Genomic DNA, 25,199 nt, shown 5'->3' on the forward strand with positions numbered 1-25,199 from the left:
AAATATTGCCAAGCCCATAAAGAGCCAAATTGCCAACTCAGGAAAAGACCCCCAAAAATCATAAGGCCCCAAACAAACAAATTCAAAGGACCAACTATAGAGTACAGAGAAGAAACTTGGGCTTTGCATTGAATCCACATTCCCAAAAAGTTGAAGGATTTTACAAAATCAAAATTCCCCCATCTCTTTGACTCATGCTAACCCAAATCCAAGAGAGCATACAACACGTAGAGAGGAGATGACATAATGGCTCCTTACAAATTGAAAAACACATGCATGACCTCCAAAGTGTACGTGGCACCCAAAAAAATCCATGCCACTCCATAAAAATATACTCATACGTAGACTTTGGAAAAATAATCATCCTTAGTTTGTGTGCCTAGGGTGCAAGAGTTTTTTTGCCTCAGATTTCAATAACATCCAAATTGGATGTATTTTATATGGAAATGGGGGTTTTCGAGCACTCTAAGATTAATGGTGATGTCCATTTTTCTCAAAGTGCCTCAAAAATTAGGGACCCCCTAGATCCAATATAAAACTGCTGAAAGCTCAGATCTAAAAAATAATGCCAAATCTCTCAATAACAAAATAGGGGCATGAAGATCTAGAGCTCTGATACCATGTTGAATTTGATGAAAGATTAACCTCACAACTCCCAAGAATCACCTACATGCAAAAACCTATTAGAGAAGAGAGAAGAAAGATTGCCATATCCATAGATGAGACATTCTTGATGAGTAAAAAGAGAAATTGCTATTATCAACAATGAATTAATCTCAAATATCAATTAATGTTTACAATGAGAGATCATCCTTATAAAGGAGATAAAAAACCTAAAAAGGTCTAACCTAGGTTGCATCATAATAATTAATAAAAGAAATTAATTATTAGATGCCTAAAGTTTAGCTTAAGTAGACTAGAGTTAATTAGAAAATATCTAATTACTCTAATAGAAAATACTATCAATATTATTGCATATTTGATTAATAGAGATCCCTCAACTCCTTTGGCTTTTGGTATTCTAGAGGAAGCATGGATTGGTAAGAAGGCAAGTTATTCTTTTCTTAAAACATTCGGTTGTGAAGCATTTACACAAATATATTCTGAAAACAAAACCAAGTTGGAATTTAAATTAAAGAAATGTGTATTTTTTGGATATGGCATTGATGAATTTAGTTATAGGCTTTGGGATTTTGAAAATCATAAAGTTGTAAGAAGTAGGGATGTCATATTCAATGAGAAAGTGTTGTACAAAGATCTATTGTAGTGGCATGAGAAGAAAGAAAATGATTATGTAGTGCTAGATGATACTCAAAAGGATGACATTCCAATAGTTCCTCATGTTGTGCAACAAAAAATACCACACACCCCAATGAATTTTAGATGGTCAATAAGGCTAACTAGACCTCCAAAAATATTTTCTCCCTCTTTGTATTCTATTTTATTAATAGATGTTGGTGAATTTGAATGTTATGATAGAAGAAATGGACACAAAACTCAGTGGGAGTCAACAATGATAGAAGAAATGGACTCCTTGCTGAAAAAAAAGACTTGGAATTTATGTAAGTTGTTTGTAGGTAAAATGCCTTTAAAGAATAAATGGGTTTATAGGTTGAAAGTTCAGAGGATAGAGGTGAGAAAAGATTTAAAGCCAAGTTAGTTGTAAAAGGATTTGCATTGAAAAAGGGAACTGATTTTGATGAGATATTTTCTCTCGTTGTTAAAATAACTTCTATTCACACTATTCTAAGTATTGTGGATACTGAAGATTTTTATTTGGAGTAGCTTGATGTTAAAATCACCTTTCTTCATGGTGATTTGGATGAAGAGATATATCAACACAACTATAGGGATTTGAGATCAAAGGTAAGAAGAATTTAGTGTATAGATTGAAAAAAAGTTTATATGGCTTGAAGAAAGTACCTCGAAAATGGCATCTTAAATTTAAAATTTTTATGAATGAGCATGGTTACACTTATTGGCATTCAAAACATTATTTTTATTTTAAGAGGTTGGATGATGACAACTACATTATTTTATGTTCATATGTTGATGACATGCTTGTAGTTGGGTTTAACATGGATCATATTAAGGGGTTAAAATAACAGTTAGCACATTCATTTTCTATGAAGAGTTTTGGGGAAGAAAAAAAAATTGGTATAAAAATTTTTAGAGATAGGAAGAACAAAATATTGACATTATCTCAGGCTGATTATATTGAGAAGGGTGTTGCAACATTTTTATATGGAGAATACCATAGTTGTCAGCACACCTTTTCTTGGTCATTTGAAATTGACTAAGGAGGTGTGTCCAAAGAGGCAAGAAGAGGAGGATAAGATGTCTAAGGTATCTTATGCTTTAGCTATAGGGAGCTTAATGTATGCTATGGTATATACTAGGCTAGATATTGCACATACAGTGGGAGTTGTTAGTAGGTATACAAGTCATCCTAGGATTGAGCATTGAAATGAAATCAAATGGATTCTTAGATATTTGAGAGGAACATCCAGTAAGTGTTTATATTTTTGGGGCTCTAATACTAATTTACATGGCTATGTTGACTCAAATTTGGTAGGGGATATTGATACCAAGTGGAGTACTACATGTTATGTATTTGTTGTTGGTGGCGCAATAGTGACTTGGGTTTCTTAAATATAGAAGGTGAATTCTTTATCCACTATAGAGGTAGAGTATGTTGTTTCTATAGAGGCACCTAAGGAGATGATATCACTTTAGTTCTTCTTAAAAGAATTAGAACACCTACAAAGGGATAATTATCTATATATAGATAGTTAGAGTGCCATTCATCTTGCCAAGAATTCTTCTCTGCATTCAAAGAAAAAAAACATAAAGTTGTGGCACCATTTTATTTAGTCTATTTTGGATGATGGACTATTAATGCTGGAAAAGATATATACAAATGATAATCCTGCAGATAAGTTTACAAAAGTAGTAACAAGAGAGAAGATGAACTCTTTTTTAGCTTCGGTTGGTCTTTTAGACTGAACAAAATATAGGAACAATTGAGTTTAGGGTGGTTCAATCCAGTGGGAGCCTCATGGAGTAGTGTTATTGCTACATGATTAGTCTCCAAGTGGGAGATTATTGTCTAGGGTAGAGCCTGATCAGTCTCTAAGTGGGAGATTTTTAGTTTGTGGTGATTGATTAGGGAAGTGTTGTACACTCTCCACAATTCTTGGTGGGGTTTGGAGGTGACAATCCCCAATATGGTTGTGGCCAATAGGACAGGGCTATTGGGGGTTTGGGGGCATAGCCTTTGAGATTTTTTTGGGGGATATTTTATGAACAAATTTTGGGTTGATATTTTGTAACTAATTATAACCCTAAAGTGACAAAAATATTGTATAAAATGGCTTAGGGTTAGGGATTTCATAATGTGTGATATGATAATAGCTTTTTGTAATGGTATTGAGTTGTAAGGGATTATGGATTGTAATTAGGTGGTAATCACCAAATCATAACAATATTGGAATTTCTTTTGGTGGATATAGCCTAGGGATTTGGTGAACCACATTAAACCTTTATTTCTTGTGTTCTCTTCTGTGTACATTATTATTTATTGACATTGGTTATATTTGCATGTAATTGTTATTTCTATCTCTTTAAATCCTAACAACATGGTCATATGATGAATTAAAGGCATATAGGGAAGATTTATTCAAACATGTTATCCATCTTAAGGAAGATGCCAAGTCTTTTAGACAAATGAAGAGACCAATGAATCCTACTCTAGCCCCTAAAATGCAAGAAGAATTGATGAAACTTAGGGATGGGGGATTATAAAACCAATAAGAAAATTCCACACGTGTCTCAAATCCAGCACCTATTAGGAAGAAGAATGGAGACATTAGACTATGTGTGGACTTTAGAAATTTAAATATTTTATCCCTAAAGGAAAACTATGGGCTTCCAAACATGGAAGCTATGCTGCATAGAGTAACTGGTTCTAAATTGATGTCTATGATGGATGGATTCTATGGTTATAACCAAGTATTAGTAGCTGAGGCTAAGCAATATAAAACTACTTTTACCACCACATGAGGTACATATATATATATATATATATATATATATATATATATATATGTTTGTGTGTGTGTGTGTGTGTGTGTGTGTGTGAGGATGCCATTCAAACTCACTAATGTTGGGGCCACTTTCCAAAGAGCCATGGATGTTGCCTTTGCTGATTTTCTAGAAAATTGCATAGTGGTGTACCAAGATGATTTGACTACCTACTCCAAGAAAGAAGAGGACCACTACAAACACCTTGAGAAGATTTTTGTGAGAGCTTTGGAATATGGTGTTTCTCTCAACCTAAGAAAGTGTTCTTTTTGTGTGATTGAAGGAAAGCTTATGGGGCACTTGGTATCCAAACAAGGGGTTATGATAGATCTAGAGAGGGTAGCTATAATAGATAAAGTTCCTAAACCCAAGAATGTAAAAGGAATTCAATCCTTTTTTGGACAAGTCAACTTTCTACAAATATTTGCAACCAATTTTGTAGAGATTTGTAGACCCATATCCAACATGCTCAAGAAAGGAGTAGAGATTAGGTGGGATGGAGAGCCCTTAGTTGCATTCTAAGGTATTAAGGAAGCAATAAAAATCCACTTGTATAGAGAACACCTAATTATGAAAAACCCATGTACATATTTTCTTTTTCTTCACTTCATATAGTGGTAGCAATGTTACTTCATAAAAATGAGGAAGGTTTTAAATAGCCTATTACTTTTTTCAGTAAGTACATTCGGGCAACAAAGTTAAAATATGTTATAAGTGAAAAACAAGCATATGCTCTAGTGAAAGTAGTCAAGGTTTTTAGATGCTACTTGATGGGAGTAATAGTAGCAACCTTTTTCCCAAGTGCTACTATCAAGGAAATTTTTTCTTTGCAATATGTAGGTGGATAAATAGGATTCAAGAATTCAATATTGATGTTCATATTACTAAATTAGTCAGAGGTCAAGGTTTGGCAAAGCTAATGTCATAGTCAACTCTAGATACAAATCAAGTAAATGTAATAGATGATAAGCATAGACCAAATGTCTATGATATGGATCCCTATGATTGGTATAAAGATATTATTCATTATTTACAATACATATGTGCTCCACCTATAATGAATGATAATGAGAAATGAGCATTGAAGCTTCAAGCCATTAATTACATTACTGTTAATGGAAATCTATGGTGGAGTAATGTTGAAGGTGTGCTATTAAAATGTGTGGATTAGGAACATTAAACAAGAATTTTGAATGAAATGCATAGTGGTTTATGTGAGGGTCACTATATAGAAAATACCATAACTTATAAGGTAATTAGGGTTCGAATTTGGTGGCCTACTTTATTCATAGATGCTCATGTGCTAGTAAAGAAATGTGATCCATGTCAAAGGTTTGTAGACATATTGAAATTCTTTGGAAACTTACCTCTGAAGCTAGTAGAAGTACATGCACCATGCCAATAGTGGGGTATTGATTTTATAGGTGAGATTGCTAACAAGTCTAGTGGTGGTCACTCTTGGATACTAATGCCTATATAAAATATTTCACCAAATGGGTAGAAGCTATCTCAACAAGAAGATCATCCAATAAGGTAGTAAATGATTTCCTCTTGAATAAAATAATTACCAAGTTTGGGTGTCCAAAGAATATGCCCAATTTTGTAAGTATGGAATAACTAGGTCTACCTCCTCTCCATATCACCCTTAGGGGAATAGATAGGTAGAATCAAACAATAAGAGAATCTTGAAGATCATCAAGTGGATTCTTGAAGAAAATAAAAAGGCTTAGGATTCTAAATTACCATTGTCAGTATGGGTAGATAGAGTAACAATTAATAAATCCATTATATTAGGTTCTTTTGATTTAGTTTATAGGATCCATGTGAGATTGCCCCAGAATAATTTGATTGGAATGTACAATTTTATCCAAAAATATGATGATGATATAGTTGATGATATATAGGAAAGGTTGGATGAAGTCATTGGATTAGATAAGAATAGAAGGGAAGCATCCACTAGGAATGCTAAATTGCATTTTGCAAATGAAGCATCTTTTTGATAAGAAATCCAGGAGCATGAAGTTTGAGGTAGATGATTTAGTGCTGATGTGGAATGCTAGAATGAAAGATAAGGGTAATCATGTAGGCCATTATTCTTGGCAACTGCATGTGTTTGCAATTTAATATACATGGTTAAATTTTTAAGTTGTGAAGTTGTGATGAGCTATGAAATGCATCGAGTACAACATCATTGGCCAGACCTCATAGTTAAAGTTATAGGTTGCAATGATACACAATGAAGGGAAAACATAAAGCACGCTTTCGTGGCTTCCTCATACAATTTGCACATAGCAGTTGTGAAGTGGTGATTAACTAAGTAGTGTGACTTCATAGGATTATGAAGGATAACAACATAAAGGGTTGTAAAGTTCTGACCAAGTTAAAGTGGTTAGGGTTGGCAGTCAAGTGCTACATCATAACAGTTAAGCATTATGACTAAAATATGGTTGCAAAGTCAAGATGAACATTTGAAGGAGTAGAGCGTAACATCGTAGAGAATAAAAGGGTTTTGAGATAGATGGCTGTGAGGTTGCAACTTAGGTGAATGAACTATTGAACGTAGAATCATAACTCCCAATTGAAAAGTCATGCAGTGTGTACTGCCCTGCCCAAAGATCCTTAGAACACAAGGATAAAACATGCACTAAATAATTTTTTTTCTTAAGATAAGTTACTTAACAAAAAAATAAAGTAACCAAGTGCAATAATGAAACATTAGGACAAGGTGATGAGAATAGCAAACATGGCAAGACTCACATGTTCACCTACACTAGCAAAAGTCTTACAACTACTTCCAAAGATCTCTAATCTCTAAACCACAACTCACAAACCAAGACCACATGAATCATGATAATATACCAAGGGGATGTTCTCTTTAAAACCCCAATTAAAGGCTCCTATCATGGTTATACTTACAAATCTATATCCAAAAAACATATTGTAATCAAGAATCACAAGCAAATACCAACAATGGTCATGTGGAATGACAAGGAATCAAATTTACCACTACTCATCTACCAAACACCATTCTGAAAGATAAATGTTGACTCCTAAAATTTGGCTAAGCCTAAAATCCTGAAGCCCTAAAAATTGGCTAAGTCAGAATTTCTGAAGCCCTGAAATTTCCTAGAATCTTCATCTTAACTTGGAGAGGTCTGGAACCTATCTCAAATCAATAATTACATATATTAAAATATATCTTAAGTATAAGAAATTAAATATCCATCTATTTTCATGTGAGGAACTGCATCACTACATGCGAGGAAGTGCATTACTCCATGTGAGTAAGTGCACTCCACATGAGGATTTGCATCACACTGCATGAGGAAGTGCACACTTTGCATAAGGAAGGATATTCTTGCATGAGGGAGAATGTATTTTTGTGTGAGACAATATGTTCTCACATGAGGAACTACCTTTCCCATGAGAGGATTGCCAAAATGCAAAAATGAAGCAAGATGAAAATGCATAAAAACATAAAATCTCCACACCAAGGAGTACCATATCCATGTAAATTGAGAAATGATCACTCAAGAGCATAAAAGAAAAGACATCATATGATAGGAAGGAGAAAAAATCTATCCATCTAATCCATAACAGCATATGAAAGAACATGTGGAAAGCAACATCGTAATGAACATACATGGTTCATAAACCAAACATCATATGAAGAAAAGCATAAGAATCTAAGCACCAACACAACTAAAACTCATCTATGGTTCCTCCCAACCATAATAGTATCATGAGACCTCAAAGATCCTAGCCATCCCTTGTACATAACATCCCAAACTATGAACTAGATAGTCAGAGTTGTCTTATGAGGGTGTCATTACTAAACCATGATAATATCATAAGCACAACGAAATATAACATGCTAATCTAGTAAGAAATAGATACTCCAACTAAGTAAATCACATCATATAATCATATGCTAAAAATCATTATATAGGAATGCATTAAATAAACTAACATCATATAAACATGATATCCAAGCATTCTAATGAAAGCATGAATCACAAGGAAGCATACTCTAGAATCCCAAATATACCAAGTGAACATCCAATATCGATCTCAACTAGAAATAGACTATCTTTGTATGTTAATCCCTATCAGTGATATAGGTAGTTATGCCTCCCAACCATGTGGAATCCAAAGGTCCACTCCCACCATGCTGATGGAGATAATGACCCAACCAAAAACACACATAAAGAAAACATCTATGGCTAAAACTCATGCTTGATAGCAAGATGACTGGAACCAAGATCATGAGACAATGCAAGTACTACAGGTCCTAGTTAGACACTCAATGGGTAACTATGTAGGGACTCACTACATAAAGAGTTTCTTGGCATTGGATAGCCTAAGCTCAGTATCATGTAAACTCAACTTCCCAATGGAAGGCTCTCACATAGTATCCTTTTATCTTAGTTTTATTACTAAGTATTTTATTTAATTATCACTTGTTTAAAACTTCTTCATGCCAACCCTCTAGGAAATAGTCACCAAGCTATGAGATAGAAGCCCCCTCCATGGTGCTACCCTACCCTACCCATGCTCATCCAATGATGAGTGCTTGTAGGCATAAATATTCCCTACCCAACCCCAAATGAACATAACTCTACTAAAATACAAATGGGAGATTGGGCCTTGCAAGTCACTTGACAAATGCACGTATACATGCTTGTGTGTGGTGCACCACCATCACAAAGATCATAAAACAAGGGCTAGATGAGAATACAAGCAAAATAACACTCAACCAAAAACAAGTTTGGGAGGACTAATTCAACATGAATCCCAATGAACAATAAAACCATACAACATGAACTCACTGAACCAGCCTCAATCTGGGAGTATGGATTCTACATGAATCCCAATGATACAACAAAACCACACAAGGTGAACTCACTTAACTAGCCTTAATATGGGAGTATGGATTCTACATGAATCCTAGCATCCATGAAAAAACAACAAGGGTCTAAACATAACAATAACACAATATACAAAATCACTCAACTGAATACAAAGTTGGGAGTATGGATGCGACACACATCCCATTGCAAACATGAAAGTGCAACAGTGGCTTGAATGACATCCTACAGATAATCCAAGTCCATAACCAACATCATGACAAGAAAATCTAAGAAAACTGGGTGACACACAAATCAAGGTAAAGATCTCAAAACTCAAAAACTTCAAAATTAAAACCCATTTGGTCTTAGGGTACAAAAGCCATGAATATCAAATAAAATCTAGGGTTGGAGTCCATATGCAAAATTAGCCAACACAAGGGTGAAAATCTCCAAACCCTCATCCTAAAAATTGGGGAAACATTCATAATCGACCAACCGGGTAGAACAAGCAATTAGAAATGAAGGGAAACACTAGTTCTCAACCTCCTAACAAATGACTACCAAAGATTGAAGCAAAATAGAGGTGAAAAAATAAAATGGGAGAGCCCTACCTTGCAACCAACAGGGAAAATATAGAAACATGAGCAATAAAACAAAAATGCTGCAAAAGTAGCCTAAAATCATGCAATCCAAGGTCTCCTCGAGTTGGATCCATTGAGACTGATCTTGCAACGATCCCATGCCTGTAGCTCCCACAATGAACATTAAAATATTTCCTCATGAAGACGATTTGGAATTTTCTCTCAAATTTCTATTCTAAAAAGTGAGAAGTGAAGAATAAATTTCCTCTTTTGATACTTATTCACTTTTTGATCGAATAAACAATTAGGGTAAATAACCAAGTAACCTAGTTAGACCTCGAATCAACCCAAATTAAAATAGGCTATTCCAAGTAATTGGAATTCATCTATGGCAAATCTGTTAGAAATAAAAATCAAATCAAATAAAGCATGAAATTCCCTTAAACCAAAATCATAGAATTCCTTGATTACTTTCACAACAATTGCAAACCTCTAAATGCACAAACACACTCACGTGTCTAAACATAATGCACATGATTCTAGATTTATTAAATCATTGGAGGATTTAATTTAAAAGATTAAATAGGATACATTGACCATATAGGGACAACATTGGTTAAATATGAACAACTAAATCACTAACTCCATGTGCCACTGCCAGGAATATAAATCATGCACATTAAAACACATGATCAAGTGCAATTGCATTTAATAACATAGCCAAAGCAACAAATGCATTAAGTAACCTAATTTAACCATTTATTTAATCACACTAAAATAATTCATTTACAACACTCACTTTTGCATAAAGCATAACAAAGCAAGAATGAAGTAAATAACCATAGCATTAAATCCAACATATAAACATAATTAGAGGGTATGTCCAAATACTAAATAACCAAATATCATCATAAAACATATTATCATCTCAAAAAAGGCATCATCATGCACATATGATCAACTGAGCATCATAGTAATCTAACATGGACAATTCATTTCTAATTATTTAAAAATTTAATAATGGTTGATCAAACAACATAAAAATACACTTAAAACACATAAGTGAACATGGTCAAATACTTGACTAACCACTGCTATAGGAACCTAGTCCAGTGTAGCAGGATAATAATATACACTGCAAATCTGCACACATCTTGGGGTAATCACAGAACAACATTATTGTTTTTGGTTAGATAAATAGGTTTTAGTACAACATTATTGTTAATATCAAATTGGTTTTGACATATGAGTGACAATATATTTAATTCATTTACTTATTTCATGCTGAATAAGTAATATATATGTTGAGCATAAGTTGTTAGATAGTATATGTCAAGCAAGAGATATACAGTATATGCCAAGCAACTAGTAAGTACCAAGTTAGTCAAGTGCTGAGTAGATGGTAAGTGCCTAATCATTTAGATGCCAAGTGATCAATGGATGTTGAGTCATTCAAAGGCTGAGTTAGAGCATTGAAGACATAATGGATGCCAAGCATCAAACACTTCAAGTGTCGAGTAAATAGTTTTAGACATAGTTGTTTGTAATGGCACAAGCTTCTATGTAAACCATTTTTGAGCCAACTTAAGGATTGTTTTACAATTATATGTAACAAGGATAGATCTTTATTGAGGATCCCTATGTAGTACATGCAACCAATCATTTGAAGAGGTGTTTTGAGCAGCTAGATAGATAAATTATAATCATTTATTCATACCTAACCCTAAGTCACCTAGTTCTTCTTAAGGAGGAAAAACCCTAAACTTTATATGAATGTGGAAGGAGAAAAGAGAGATGTTTCAATGCACAAACAGACCATTCATGGTGACTAAGGAGTTGTGAATTGAGATACATTGTAGATTTAGCTAGAGGAGAATAGAGGAAAGGATATTAGAGGATAGAAGAGATACATCTAATCAAAGGAGGATCAAGAATACATGCAAAGAGGTGATCTATTATCTAGTAGTAGAGTGCTAACTGTAGGATCATTGCTGATATATTCTAGTAGTGAATCAATTAAATCTCTTAAAAGTAGTCCTAACAGGTTGTTGTAAATCCTTTAACAAGGTGCTTACTTCATTGTAAGTTAAATTCTTTTTGCCAGGAACACTTCTAACAAGGTGTTGAAATCCTTTAATAGGGTAAGACATAACAATCTTGTAAGCCTTTAATAGGGCAGACCTTTCATAGGGTAGATCATAGTTTATGATCAAACATTGTAGCCTTCATCGGATACACTTTATTACTACAATAGTGAAGATTTGTGGATGTCATCCCCACCCCATTTTTACTTTCTCATTGGAGGATTTCTGGGTAACCATAACTTGTGTCATATGTGTTAAATGTTATTTTCTTTCATAGTATGGATGAAAATGTTTAGCTAGTTATTTTAGTTTACATGCAAATTGTGAGATGGATGTGTGGTGAATGAATTTATGGTTAAAATTTTTAAGGACTGATTCACCTCCCACCCCAAGTTTACTTTCCCTATTGTATTTCCAATAATTGGTTTCAAAGCTTTGATTCTCTAGAAAGGAAAGCCTTGCAACTTTGAGGAAAGATCTTGAAGATGGAAGTCTACAAGTTGGGAAAGAATATTGAAAATTAGAAGATTGAAATCCAGCTTGCCCTACATCAACTAAATGAAGCAAGAGATGATCTAAAGTGCTCATTGAAGAGAAGGAAAGATATAACTATTGAAGAGAATGACACATAATACTAAGAGGAAGACACTACTAAATTATTTGCAAATGGAAACATAAGTGAATTTGATGTTGCGGTTGCAGATCTAATGGAAAAGAATGGAGCCCTAATTGAAGAGGTCAGAAATATCAAGATAGAACAAGAAGTCCAATCATTATTGCTATGTGAGGTGATCGAGCAAAAAAAGAAAGATGAAGAGTACAAAGTCATGATTGAAGATGACAAAAGGATATTGACCAACAGACTAGAATAGAAGACATTAGCGGTTAATAGGATTTCTCACATGCATTTAGAAACATTCAATCAAATGATGATTGCCAATCATGAATTGAATGGAAAACATATTGATATCACAACACTGAAATTGTAGAATGAACAACTAAGAAATGATCTAAAAAGAGAAAAAGAATTTGCTAAAAGTTTCAATAGACCTAGTGAAGCTATTAAGTACTTTGAGTAATTGATGGGATCTCCTAGATCCAATAGTGATACTACTAGATAGGGTTACACTAGTACTAAAGAAGGAGAATCATCCAAAAGTTGTGAACAAAGGAGAAAAAATGGTAAGAACTACAAACCTACTTGTCATAATTTTGGTAAGATAGGTCATACAACAAATGTTTGTAGGAGCAAGACTACAAATCAGAATCCTAAGCAGAAGTTCATAAGTCATTGCCACAAGTACAACAAGCAAGGACATTAGGCACATGAATGTAAGACCAAGAAATCAAGCACACAAAGATTTGAAGATTAATACTACAATTGTAAGAAGTATGGACATAGAGCATATGAGTTCATATCAAAGCCTAACTAGTCAAGCAAGCTAAGGTAAACCATACTGGAAGATCCTACAATTGGAATTACAATACAAGGTATAGTTGTCACTATTGTCAAGAATATGGACATGTTGCTGAAAATTTCATTACAACACATTTCAAAAGTGACTAAAAAAGATGGTTGAGTCAAACTACATGTTTTAGCTGTTTAAAGACTAGTCACATAAGTAGAATTTGTCCAACAAGGTCAAAAGCACCAAGAAGTGAATTCAATAAAGGAAAAGGAAAGGTTGACATTGAAGAAGTCAAGGAGAAAATGAAGAAGACATGGAAGAAGAAGGAAGATTATAGCACATCAAATTTAGATGGGATCACTTAATCCAATGGATCAGGTGATCACACCATCCCCAGCTAGGCAATGAAGATGTATATATGGGACTAATATTGCAAAGTTGAATTACACATCAGTTCAAAGGATTGAGTTAAGATCATATATGAATGAAGTAAGATGCAAAGTATTGGTTAGAGCTTAGAAGAAATCTATGAGTTTTCATGTTGTTGCCGAGCATGAAAAGTTTCATTATGGTTGCCGAGTGAAAGTTAGTTGTTGCCGAGCTATCGAAGGTGATAGTGGTGGTTGAGCTCATAGTAGTTATCAAGCATGAAGGAAATTACATGGAAGCCGAGTGAGTCAGAATTGCTATTGGAGCTAAGCTTACAACTATGTAAGCACTAAACATTTATTGTGAAGTTTTAAGGGCTATATGGTCAATTTTTGATTATTTGACATGATTTGAATTTGGAGATAGAAAAAAGAGCTTAAGGAAAACTGGAGAGATCATTCCAAGAATTTATAGACTGAATTCAACTGCTACTTGACACCAGTCATCAGATTTTTCAAGGTATTTATCATGTGCCGAGCTACAATGTTTGAATTTTTGCAAACCCTATGAGTTGTTATGTTGTCTAGTTTTTCTATTGCTGCGATTAGGGAAGGAAAGGAAGCTTCAAATGTTCAATTGATAAGTAATGAGGTCAAACAACCACATTTCTAGGAAATTCTTGACATTTCATATAAAGGAGACCCGTCTGGTGAGCTATCGATGATACCACCACAAGTTTTGATGATACAAGATGTAAGGTGCTAGTACACTTATGTTCAAGCTATTTTTCCAAGGGTGAGATGGCTTAGACCACTACCTTATGAGATTAATATTGACGAGGCATCTACAACCATCACTACTTTATTGGAAAAAGAAGTAGATAAAGATGCTACTATTTTTGGAAACTATAATGTCACAAAGTCAAAGATCTCAATGGATTTAAAGACAACTTCTGTGATGAGGAAAAAGAATAAGCTAGTGAAGAAAATCAAAGAACAATTTGGTGAAGGGGTAGAAGGAGATGAGGAAGAAGAAGATAATGAAGATGATGAAAATGCACTTGCCCAAGCACCACTTGCTATCACACATGGTCAAGGTGAGGACCAAGGAGAAGAAGAAGCATAAATTGATAAAGGTGTCGAGGGAGAAGAAGGCAATGAAGCACCCATTTCCATAGAAGAGAAGAAGAGGAAAACAAAGAAGATAGCAATAAGAAAACCTAAAAAGGTTGTGAAATCTTCACAACAAAAGCCTATAGTTCTTATTATCAGGGCTAGCACAAGAGCTACTACCAAGAAGACTCAAGAGGTTAAGAAGCCTAAAGGCAAGAGAGCTAGAACATTTACATAAGGAGATGAACCAGAGCAAAAGAAAAGAAGGAAGTATATTGCCCCAACTAAATTAGATGAGGAGAGGACCAAGTAAGATGATAACAACTAATTTAAAGTGGTAAGTCATTATCCCTCTTCTAATTTGGATAACTTGTGTGAAAATATTAAGAATAATGTCGATTTAAGTGGATTCACACATGTTGAGTTTGATACACTTGGGAAGTTAGATATGGACAAAGTAGAAGAGTCTGTATATGTCATGATGGCAACTTTTAAGACGAATCCAATTGAGATTGTCAACTCTCTACCAAAGAGCCTATATGATAGAGTTGAGAAAAGGTGGAAATATAGTCTTGCGATAGAGAGAAATATTAGAGAGACTACACTTGCAAGAGTGATGCTAGATTTGGAAAAATATGAGATGAAAAAAGCTATTAATAAGAATAAGGGAAGATTTTCTCCAAAGTACCAAGCTTTTAACATTTTATAGAATGAAATTGAAGCTGTTGTTCAACAAAGTAGACAAATATGAAAGGTGATCTATGAGATGACAACACAAAAGGCTATTGAGAAAGCACCTAAGGAAGTATGTGAAGACAAAGTAGAGGAAGAGGTAGTTGAAGCAACAAATGATGAATTTTTGATGGAAGTACATGGGAAAGGCACTATAGAGGCAACAGTTGAAGAAGAGCAATAGATAGACCAGAATGTACCAGTAATACAAATGTCGAGTGCCAGTCTGCAAGCAGCTATAGTAAAGGTTAAGGATGTGTTTGACACCACCATTTAGAATATCAATCCCCTAATAGAGGAGGATATGCAGAAGATATTGACTAGTTCTATCACCAAGGCACAATTATGTATTCATCCTCTATTGGTGAGTGTGGATGAGATTGAGAAGGCAGAATTGTATTTGTAGAGGAGAAACCACAAGCATTATCCATTGCTCCCACTCAATCTGTAGAAGTGAAACCTACCATACATATGGTAGTATACTAAAGAAAGGACACCATGCCTTCACATATCATCACTAAGGTACAACATGTTTTAGTACCAGCAATTACAATAATTGAGAAAGAAAGGACACCAGTCCAAATAGGTTAGGAAGTTAGTCCTATACCTACACCACAAGCACAAGGTGGAGAAGGATAGGATTGAAGATTTAGTCTTGACTATAAATCTAGAGGGAGTAATAGAAATATAGACACTGGTTACCTTACTAGACACTGATACTCCTACTCCTAGTCAAGCTCTTCACAAGCTGAGTGTAGAAGCTACACCATTGCAAGCATCAAGGCCAAATCCTAACACATCTAAGGTTGATGAGGTGACATCAACTTAGATGAGGTGATTGAGTTACCAGATTATGATCTTACAACAATCACAATAGAGAAAATGAGCATATTGCAGGATGCTCTAGCAAGGAAGAAAAACCAAGAATTAATTAGAAGGGAGCATAGGCAAAAATAAGCACTTCATGACATCAAGGACATATTTCTTGATGTATTCAACCTCCCTACACCTAATGAAGCAGTTGGCAAATATTGTAGAGAAAATCAATGATGGAGACCTAGATACCAATGCCAAATTATTGGAATGGTCTAAGAAGAAATTTCAAACTAAGGTGGATGGATAAATATCTAGTGGCATTACACTACACTAGGTTGAGTTAGCAACCAAGATTGATAGTGTAAAGAAAGTTTTAGAGAATATTTTCTCTCTTTAGATCAAGTTGTGTGATACAACTCTATTCACACAAGAAGTGCAGCAACATATTGACACTCTACAAGGATATATGAAGCTAACATGTACTACTCTACCTAATTCTCTAGCTCAGAGTCAAAAGCACTTAAGGAATTTGATGAATTCCTTAGGTCACTTGGCTACCTTGCATACTCAAGATAAAAAAATTCATGCAAAACTAATCAATATCCAATCCATGTTGACCCCACACATGGAGATACTACACACATGGAGATACTACACCAGGAACTAGCCTTTGTAGAAATAGTGATGAAGAAAGATACCCATCTTTCTACACATAATGGATTAGTTCACCTTGTTGTCATCTATCCAAATCAAGTCATTGGAAGTAGCTTGTGATAATTGGGATGCAACTTTGAAGATAATACTTAAGGTCTATAAAAGTTTCTTGGACAAACACACTATTTGCGTACAACCCATGACATAAGTGTCAAAAGGGGAAGACTAAATGAAGGGGGGAGAATGCATGAAAGGAGAGATAAGTTTTGGGGGAGATCAAACAGAGATAGAGTCAACACAACAAATCTACTTCGTAGGAGTTTTAGAATCAAAATCACAATAGAATAATCAAATCAGGGGGAGTTATTGAATTTTGAAGTATGACTAATGAGGCATAAGTTTTGAAAAATTTTGAACTTTTGAAATCATGTATGTAAATCGATATTATCTAAGTTATGCTTCAAAGGCTAAGGATATTCATGCATGATCAAATATTTCTCCACTCATGTCAAAGGGGGAGATTGTTAATCTCAGATTGGTTTTAACATATGACTGACAATATACTTAAGTCATTTACTTAGTTCATGTTGAAGAAGTAATATATATGCCAAGCATAAGCTTCCAGATAGTATATGTCAAGCAAGATATATATAGTAAATGTCGAGTAACTAGTAAGTAGTGAGTCACTGAAGTGCCAAGTAGATAGTAAGTTCTGAGTCATTTAGATGTCGAGTCATTTAGAGGCCAAGTTACAGTATTGAAGATACAATGGATGCTAAGAATTAGACACTTCAAGTGCCAAGTAAATAGTTGTTTGTAATGGCACAAACCTCTATGTAAATCATTTTTTAGCTGACTTAAGAATTTTTTTGTGATTTTAGATGATAAGGATGAATCTTTAGTGAGGATCCCTATGCAGTACATACAACCAATCAATTGAAGGGATGTTTTGAGTGGCTAGATGGAAAAATTACAATCATTGATTCACACCTAACTCTTCTTAAGGAGGAAAAATCCTAAACTTTATATGAATATGGAAGGAGAAAAGAGAGGAGTTTGCATGCACAAATAGAGCATTCATGGTGACTAAGGAGTTGTTAATTGAGATACATTGTAGATTTAGTTAGAGGAGAATAGAGGAAAAGAGATCAGAGGATAGAAGAGATACATTTGATCAAAGGAGGATCAAGAATACATGCAAAGAGGTGATCAATAATCTAGTAGTAGAGTGCTAACTACAAGATCATTGTTGATACATTCTAGCAGGTGAATCAGTTAAATCTCTTAACAAAGTAGTCCTAACAGGCTATTGTAAATCCTTTAATAGCATCCTTACTTCATTGTAAGTTAAAATCCTTTTACCAGACACACTTCTAATAGGGTGTTGAAATCCTTTAATAGGGTAAGATCTAACAATCTTGTAAGCCTTTAATAGGGTAGACCTTTCATAAGGTAGATAGCAGTTTATGATCAAACATTGTAGCCTTCATTGGATACACTTTAAAATCACAGTAGTGAAGATTTGTCGGTGTCATCCCCACCCCAGTTTTACCTTCTCATTGGAGGGTTTATGGGTAATCATATCTTGTGTCATATGTATTGAATGCTATTTTCTATCATACTATGGATGAATATGTTTAGCTAGTTATTTCAGTTTACATGAGAATTGTGAGATGGATGTGCGGTGAATGAATTTATAGTTAAATTCTCTATTGTATTTTCAACAATCATGATACCACATCAATCTTGGTAACCACTAGCATAAACCTCAATGAAACCATCCGACACATCATAATCTCATAAATCGGCCATAAGCATAATCAAAGCAACTAATATAGTAACATAAATCCAATCACCTCAAGGTTGTAGACCACTCATGGTCCCAATCATGATCCCTTCTCAAGGAGAGATCAACAAGGTTGCATCTATCAGGATGACTTATATAAATCTAATGGGAGAGGCACTATACATTGATTATAAAGATAGATAGATTGGGGTCTAGATGAATGAGCTAGCACTATGCTAAAAAAGGATGAATTGATGACAAAGTTGTACAAATGCTGTAAAGTATAAGTAAAGGTGTTCTTCTAGGAATTAAAAAGAATTCATGCATGTGGAATTTTAATGTCATTTCTAACTCGTAAAGGTTATTAAATTATTCATAACAAAAGCCATTGCAATACTTTAACTTGTAGAGAAAATATTTCACAAAGATTTGTAGAGTTGATTGCTAATTTAGAAATGGTAGGACAAGAAGGTGCACTAATTGTAGAGGTAGAGGTTGAAGAAGTTCTAGTTGTCCAACACAAACTAGAGTTAAGAATCCAAGCCCTTTTATTGAAGAATGTTTAAAATTTCTCCCTCTTTCTTCCAATGCATAGTCTACAAATGCACATGAGTTAAGGGACCCATATAATTTTTGTAGAGATGCTACACTCGTTGACACCAATGAAAGTGAACTCTTCTAGTTCTTCTATGATAATAGGTGGAAAAACCATCCCACTTCTAACCCATGGTACATGAATTTGGGTAAGTTAATCCCAAATCATTTCATAAATGGGATAGGAGCATGCTATTTATATCAAGGATAGAGAAATATTTATCTATGTATTTGGTCTTGAGGGATCAATGTGTATAGAAATTGAATTGGAGAAGTTTGAAGATACTTTCCAATCACATAGGAGTTTCTAAACTAGTAGGGTTATGAGGTGTCACATTCCCAAGAGAAACAAATAGCTGGGAGATATTCTGAAGAAGGTTGATAAACTCATGCCACTTGATAACTTTTGTGGATATTTCCAAAAGACAGTCTTTGGTCTAAACAAGGTGTTATGAGTTGATGGGACTAAGAATGCCACTAGTGCTACATATGTGATGGATATCAATATTTAATATTTGTACACTAATGTGGGATATGATTATGTCAAGCACATAGTCATAGTGTTGCACAATGAGATTATGGCTACACAATCAGGAAAAATATGAAATTTCAGATTTCACTATTATTCATTGCTCATGCACCTAATTCTATACAAACATATTGGCAATATCAGTCCAAATTTTATTGAGTAGACTAAAGAGATGGGGGAGACACTCCCTGTGCAATGGTGGACTAGAGTATGGAACATATTTTATCCTTATGCCAATATCATTTCATTTTATAATGATTTTATATTTCCAATAACAAATATTATAGGAAGTAATTTGGAGAGAATTCAATGAGTGGTGAGAAAGTTTCTTAGGCCAAATTTATACTATGATGATGATGTTAAATTAGAACATAACTGGGGGGATGCATTTTTGTTTGCAAGTTGTACTATGATGAGGGTTTATGGATGCCCACAGCCACCCTATGTTTTGCCTAAATTTTTAATTGAGAGATTAGTAATTATGGAATTCTTTTGAGAACACCTGGGGCCTCTTAAGTGGAAGGGGACCTGTTTGTGTAGAAATTTTAAGGTTGGGGACTTCAACATTGGTAATGATGCTATAGATGAAATTTATGCATTCCTTAGACACTACAAATTGCCAGCTTTAGTTGCCAAGACATATGATCTTGAAGATGTAGTTAGGACCACATTAAGACAAATGAGAGCATATAATTTATCTCCAAACAAACCCTTGTGGGAAGAGGATGCAATCATAAATTTTTTATTTGAAGATATCTTCACGGATAGAACCCTAAAATGGAAACACATCATGAGGGTTGAGAAAGAGATGAAAAGAAATGACGGTTCTTTTTGAGGGTTTTATAGCGATGCAAGGTATTTGGAGAGATTCACCAAGTACATTAAGAACTATTAGGAAATCATGTCACACATGCCTTATGAAGTTCAAGAGAAAGAGAATGAAGAATAAACCATACATCACTTAAGCCTAATATATTCCTTGAAGTAGAAGAAGCATAAAAAGCAACTAAAACATCATGATGGACACAAGGGGGAAGGAAGAAACATAAACTAAAAGAATTTCCATAGAAGGCTAGGGGGAAAGCCTTGCAAATCTTGCATGAGAAGAGTCAATATTTTGCTAACTTGAGGCAAAAGTTTCTAATAAATTGAGCTATTGAAAGTGAAAAGGCTCACAGTGAATTAGAGGTGGCTACTAAGATGTTGGATGATAGTATCATTTGGGCCTAAGAATTCTTGAAATATGACGACTTTGTGAAAAGTGAGGAGTTTAAAAGTTTCTTATTCAAGTTGAAATAAAATGAACTGACTTTGACATTGCAACTTGGTGATTCTAATGAAATGACTGTCGAATCGATGGATAAATGGCAAGCCTATGACCCTAATAGTGAAACTCTTTCTATTGAAGAGGCTAGAGATATAATGAAGAGGAGTGGGATGTTTTTTTCTCTTTGAGTGGGATCTAAGCTCTTCCTTCATGTTGGACCAAATTAGGAAACATGACATATCAATTTCTTTTGAATCTTTTGGCACAGGAGGACTACAAAGAGGATTTAACTACAATAGATGCATAGACCATGGCTATATGGAGTATAATTCCTGAGTCAATCAAGACAAAACTAATGGAGGTAAAAGACATACCTCAAAGGAGTGTGATCCTTTGAAGTGTGCAATCCACATCTGGTGTATAGGTCTTTGGCTTGTTGAGTGTAGTGGCAACATTGAGGAAAGACAAGTTAGATCAGATTAAAGATCAATTGGCTCAAACATTCATGAATTATGTTGCTTCTAGAAGGTAGTATGAGGAGAAATTAAAGAGGATTTATGTGATGGAATAGAAAATCAAAGAGTTGGAAACATAAATGAAAACTTTAAAAAATGTTACTAGGCTTGTAAACTAGTTAAGTGATAAAGAGGTTCATATAGAAGGAGAAGGATCAACTTGAGGACCGTTGTGATGGTAGACCAACAAGTGAGTATGGATATTGATGAAAAGGACTTAGACATATATAGTGAAGTAAATGTGATGAAAAATTTTTGTACCATAAAATAAATGTATTGAAAAAATATATATAAAGTGTTCACAACATTTTCATTTATTTACAAGGTGCAGAGCACAAATGCTCCGAGGCTCTTTCTTTATTAACTCCTTTGTTTAACTAGTGGGGCCCTTCTCTCAATAATTAAATTAATTAATTCACATGATGATTCAAAAGAAAAAATTGCCAAGAGAGATCATTTTTTTCTACTATAAGAATGCTTGGCAGAGTCAAGGAAATATATACATTTTTCATTAGTAAGATATAATTAATACAAAAGAAAATGGTCATTGTTGAAGGTGTAATTGGCTTCATATTTTCTATTATGGATATTGAAGGGATGTTAAAGGACTAGAAATAATGGTTTGTATATTTTGAAGATATTTTGGATAATGAAAGGATTGTAGCTTATTTCAATGGAGATGCAAATGTATCAACCTTTTATGAGTTCATTGATACATTGTATAAAATTGAAATGGATATGAAAACGGTTGTCACTGATGCAAAAGCTATAACAAATTCTAGATGGAACAAGAGCCTAAATGAATTGAATGTAGTTAGGGATGCTACATGGCCAGATATAGAAATGGACATCACTATTTGGGAAGTCATAGCAAAAATTGAGGCCCTTCAAGATGGAGTCGGTTAGAGAACAAAACTAGATCAATGTGAAGAACAAGAAGAGAAAGGACATTCATAAGAATAGTTTATTTTATTTTTTCAGTTTACTCGCTATGGATACACCTACATTATAAATAGAGAGATGATCTTGAATACATAGCTTGCTAGTTGTTCATTTTGGAATTGTCTCTAATGTTATTTCTTGTTATTTTTTCTTATATGTAACAACTAGTGGTTGTCAAATGAAAATGTGACATGTGTCTTTTGTCTCCCATGTCTAAAGCATGTTGCAATCCTTGCATATAAAAGGATTTCCAAGACTAGGATTAGGGGTCCAAATTTTGAGAGAATGTATATTATTTCATATTTTTTAGTCGTTCCAAATATTGTGTAGTGTTGTAATTTTGATTTGGCTCATAAGAAAGGAAAATAGAGTTCCAATGTTCTAAGTCTATCTTGAGTTATTTTATTTCACAAGATCTGATACTCCAATTGTATTATTTCAAGAAAATTAATACAAATGAAGAAGGATTTTGAATGGATCAATTCAAATCTTGACACTTCTCGCGTTGTTTTTTTTTTTTTTTTTTGTGATTTAATGACAAGTATGTTTAGTTTTAGTTGTAGTTCAGTTTGAATTATATCCCATTTCATATTTTGTTGTTAATCAAAATGATTAAGTAAATTCTTAATGTGCTATGAGAATTTAGGGGTTTCATGTGGAGATTGTGATAAGTATGAGATCAATATTGTGTATTGATTTTTTTCACAAGGTGAAGAACCATATATGAACTTGTAGTGCCATCTTGTGAATAAATAACCCAAAGGATAAAACACTGGTCATGTCATGAATCTAAGCATTGATAGACCTACATAGTGTCAAATACATTAATAAAAATTATTTAATATTTCATGTTATGTTGTAGATCTGAAATGGTTAGCCCATACTTGATTTAGAAAGCTTCAGGATATGTAGGGTTGGTTGTCTTGCATTCCTTTTGTTGTCTCTAAATTAGAAGAATTGATGGCTATATTCTTCTTATTGAGAATTAATGTTAAATACTATTGTAAAGGGAAGTGGTGATTAATTCCAAGGTACACCCACCTGAATCCTGTATAATTCAAAGCAAAGAAGAATTAAAATGTCTTGTTCGTTGGTCCTAATGATTTTTTTGGTAATACTTATCATGGTTTGTAGCTAATTCCTATGTATTTTTGACATCCCAAAAGGTTATTAAAATCCTATCAAATTAGGAGCCAACAATATGAAACATTTATGGGGGCTAGTTTCTCCAACATCATAACCTTATGGATTCATTGACACTTCAAATTATTGAATCTATCTTGACAAAAATTTCCTATTGCTTATTATTTTTGTCCTTCAATTTAGATGTTTGAGTTGTCAAATGTCTAGGACATTAGTACCCAACACTATTGTGATCCCAATTTTCCCCCAAATTCTAAGTTATTTATGAAATGGTGTTATTTGAAATGAAGGAAACTTCCTTCATTTTAAATGGTTTCAAAGAGTCTCTTCCTCTCTAATCTTGAGAATTCAAGACAAATCAACTGAAGAATTTAGAAGGCATTCCCAAACATGCAATGGTTTGCCATCAATTTTTTATAATGTTTTATGATTTATGTAGATCAAGACTAGATTTCCAAACCCTTCAAATTGTTAAAATTTATTGTATGATAGTGCCCAAGTGTTGGGCACTAGTGTACGCTTAGTTCAAACCTCAAATTGCCAAAAATCCTAGGGAACATGTTTGCATTGGTACTATCCTAATTCAAACATATGTTGAAAAATAACTTGTTTTCAGCCCTTATATTTTAGTGTAGCATTTATAACTCATTTTAAATTATGATTTATCATAGGATAATATGCATTTATTTGTATTGGATCAAAAAACTCTATGAAATTCCAACATGTATTTCCATTTGAATTGTTACATTAAAGGCAAGGCTAGCACCCTAGTGTTGCCTACCATGGTGCTCTTAGTTTGGACCTTTAAATTTCCAAAAAGGCTAGAACATTACTACCCAAATCAAGTGTTTGATTTTGGCTATGAATTTAGATGTCTCTCGCAAAATAGTGTTAGTCATAAATGAAGGCATGGTGCAGGACTACTAAACTCTCTTTGAAGCAATCAATACCCATTGTGGTATTTTGAGTAAATTGATGTCCCAAGGAAATTATAAGGTCATTTGTGTTCTTTTTATGTTGAGTAAGGGCCTAATTATGATGTAGAGGAAGAAAATGTCTCCCATAAATGCTCTCTTATGCCATCCTAGATACAAGTATCATCATCATGCCTGAATTCTTCAACAACTATTCTTTATCCTCCATAGGTATTCTTTATGTTGGAACATGCCCTAAAATAAAGAAACCGTCTTCTCAATTACTAAACCATTAAATATTACTCAATGATACACACTGACCTCCTTTGATGCAATTCTTTTGTCCTTGAGTGACCTTATCCACCATGGTATATTCCTTGATGATTCCCAAGATCTTAATAAGGTAAGATCCTTCAACATTAGTCTTTTTTTTTGTAACATCACCATTATCATGTCAAGGGACCCTAAACAACACCATACATGATGTATCAACAAACTTGATAAATGGAATGCCTAGGATATGGGTAATCCTAGTTATGATAGTAGATAGGGTACTATTGACTTAAATTCCTTACAAACCCTAAATAATGAGACCAGAGATGAATACAAAATTAACCAAGCCTAAGTACTTAAATGAGCACAAGTATGCAATGAGGTTACAATGACAAGGAGAACTAATTTGACAACAATAATAAGACAAGATAGAGAAAAAGAATAAAACAATGCTTTATAATAGTGTGTGATGGTATCCAAAAAATTTAATGTTTCCCTAAGGAGTGGATACAGAGGTTCATGATAATGAAATACCAACTTTAATGA

The sequence above is a fragment of the Cupressus sempervirens genome, chromosome 1 (genome assembly GCF_028749045.1).
Source record: "Cupressus sempervirens isolate cs-2001-9-10 chromosome 1, ASM2874904v1, whole genome shotgun sequence".
In the NCBI taxonomy this organism is placed as follows: Eukaryota; Viridiplantae; Streptophyta; class Pinopsida; order Cupressales; family Cupressaceae; genus Cupressus; species Cupressus sempervirens.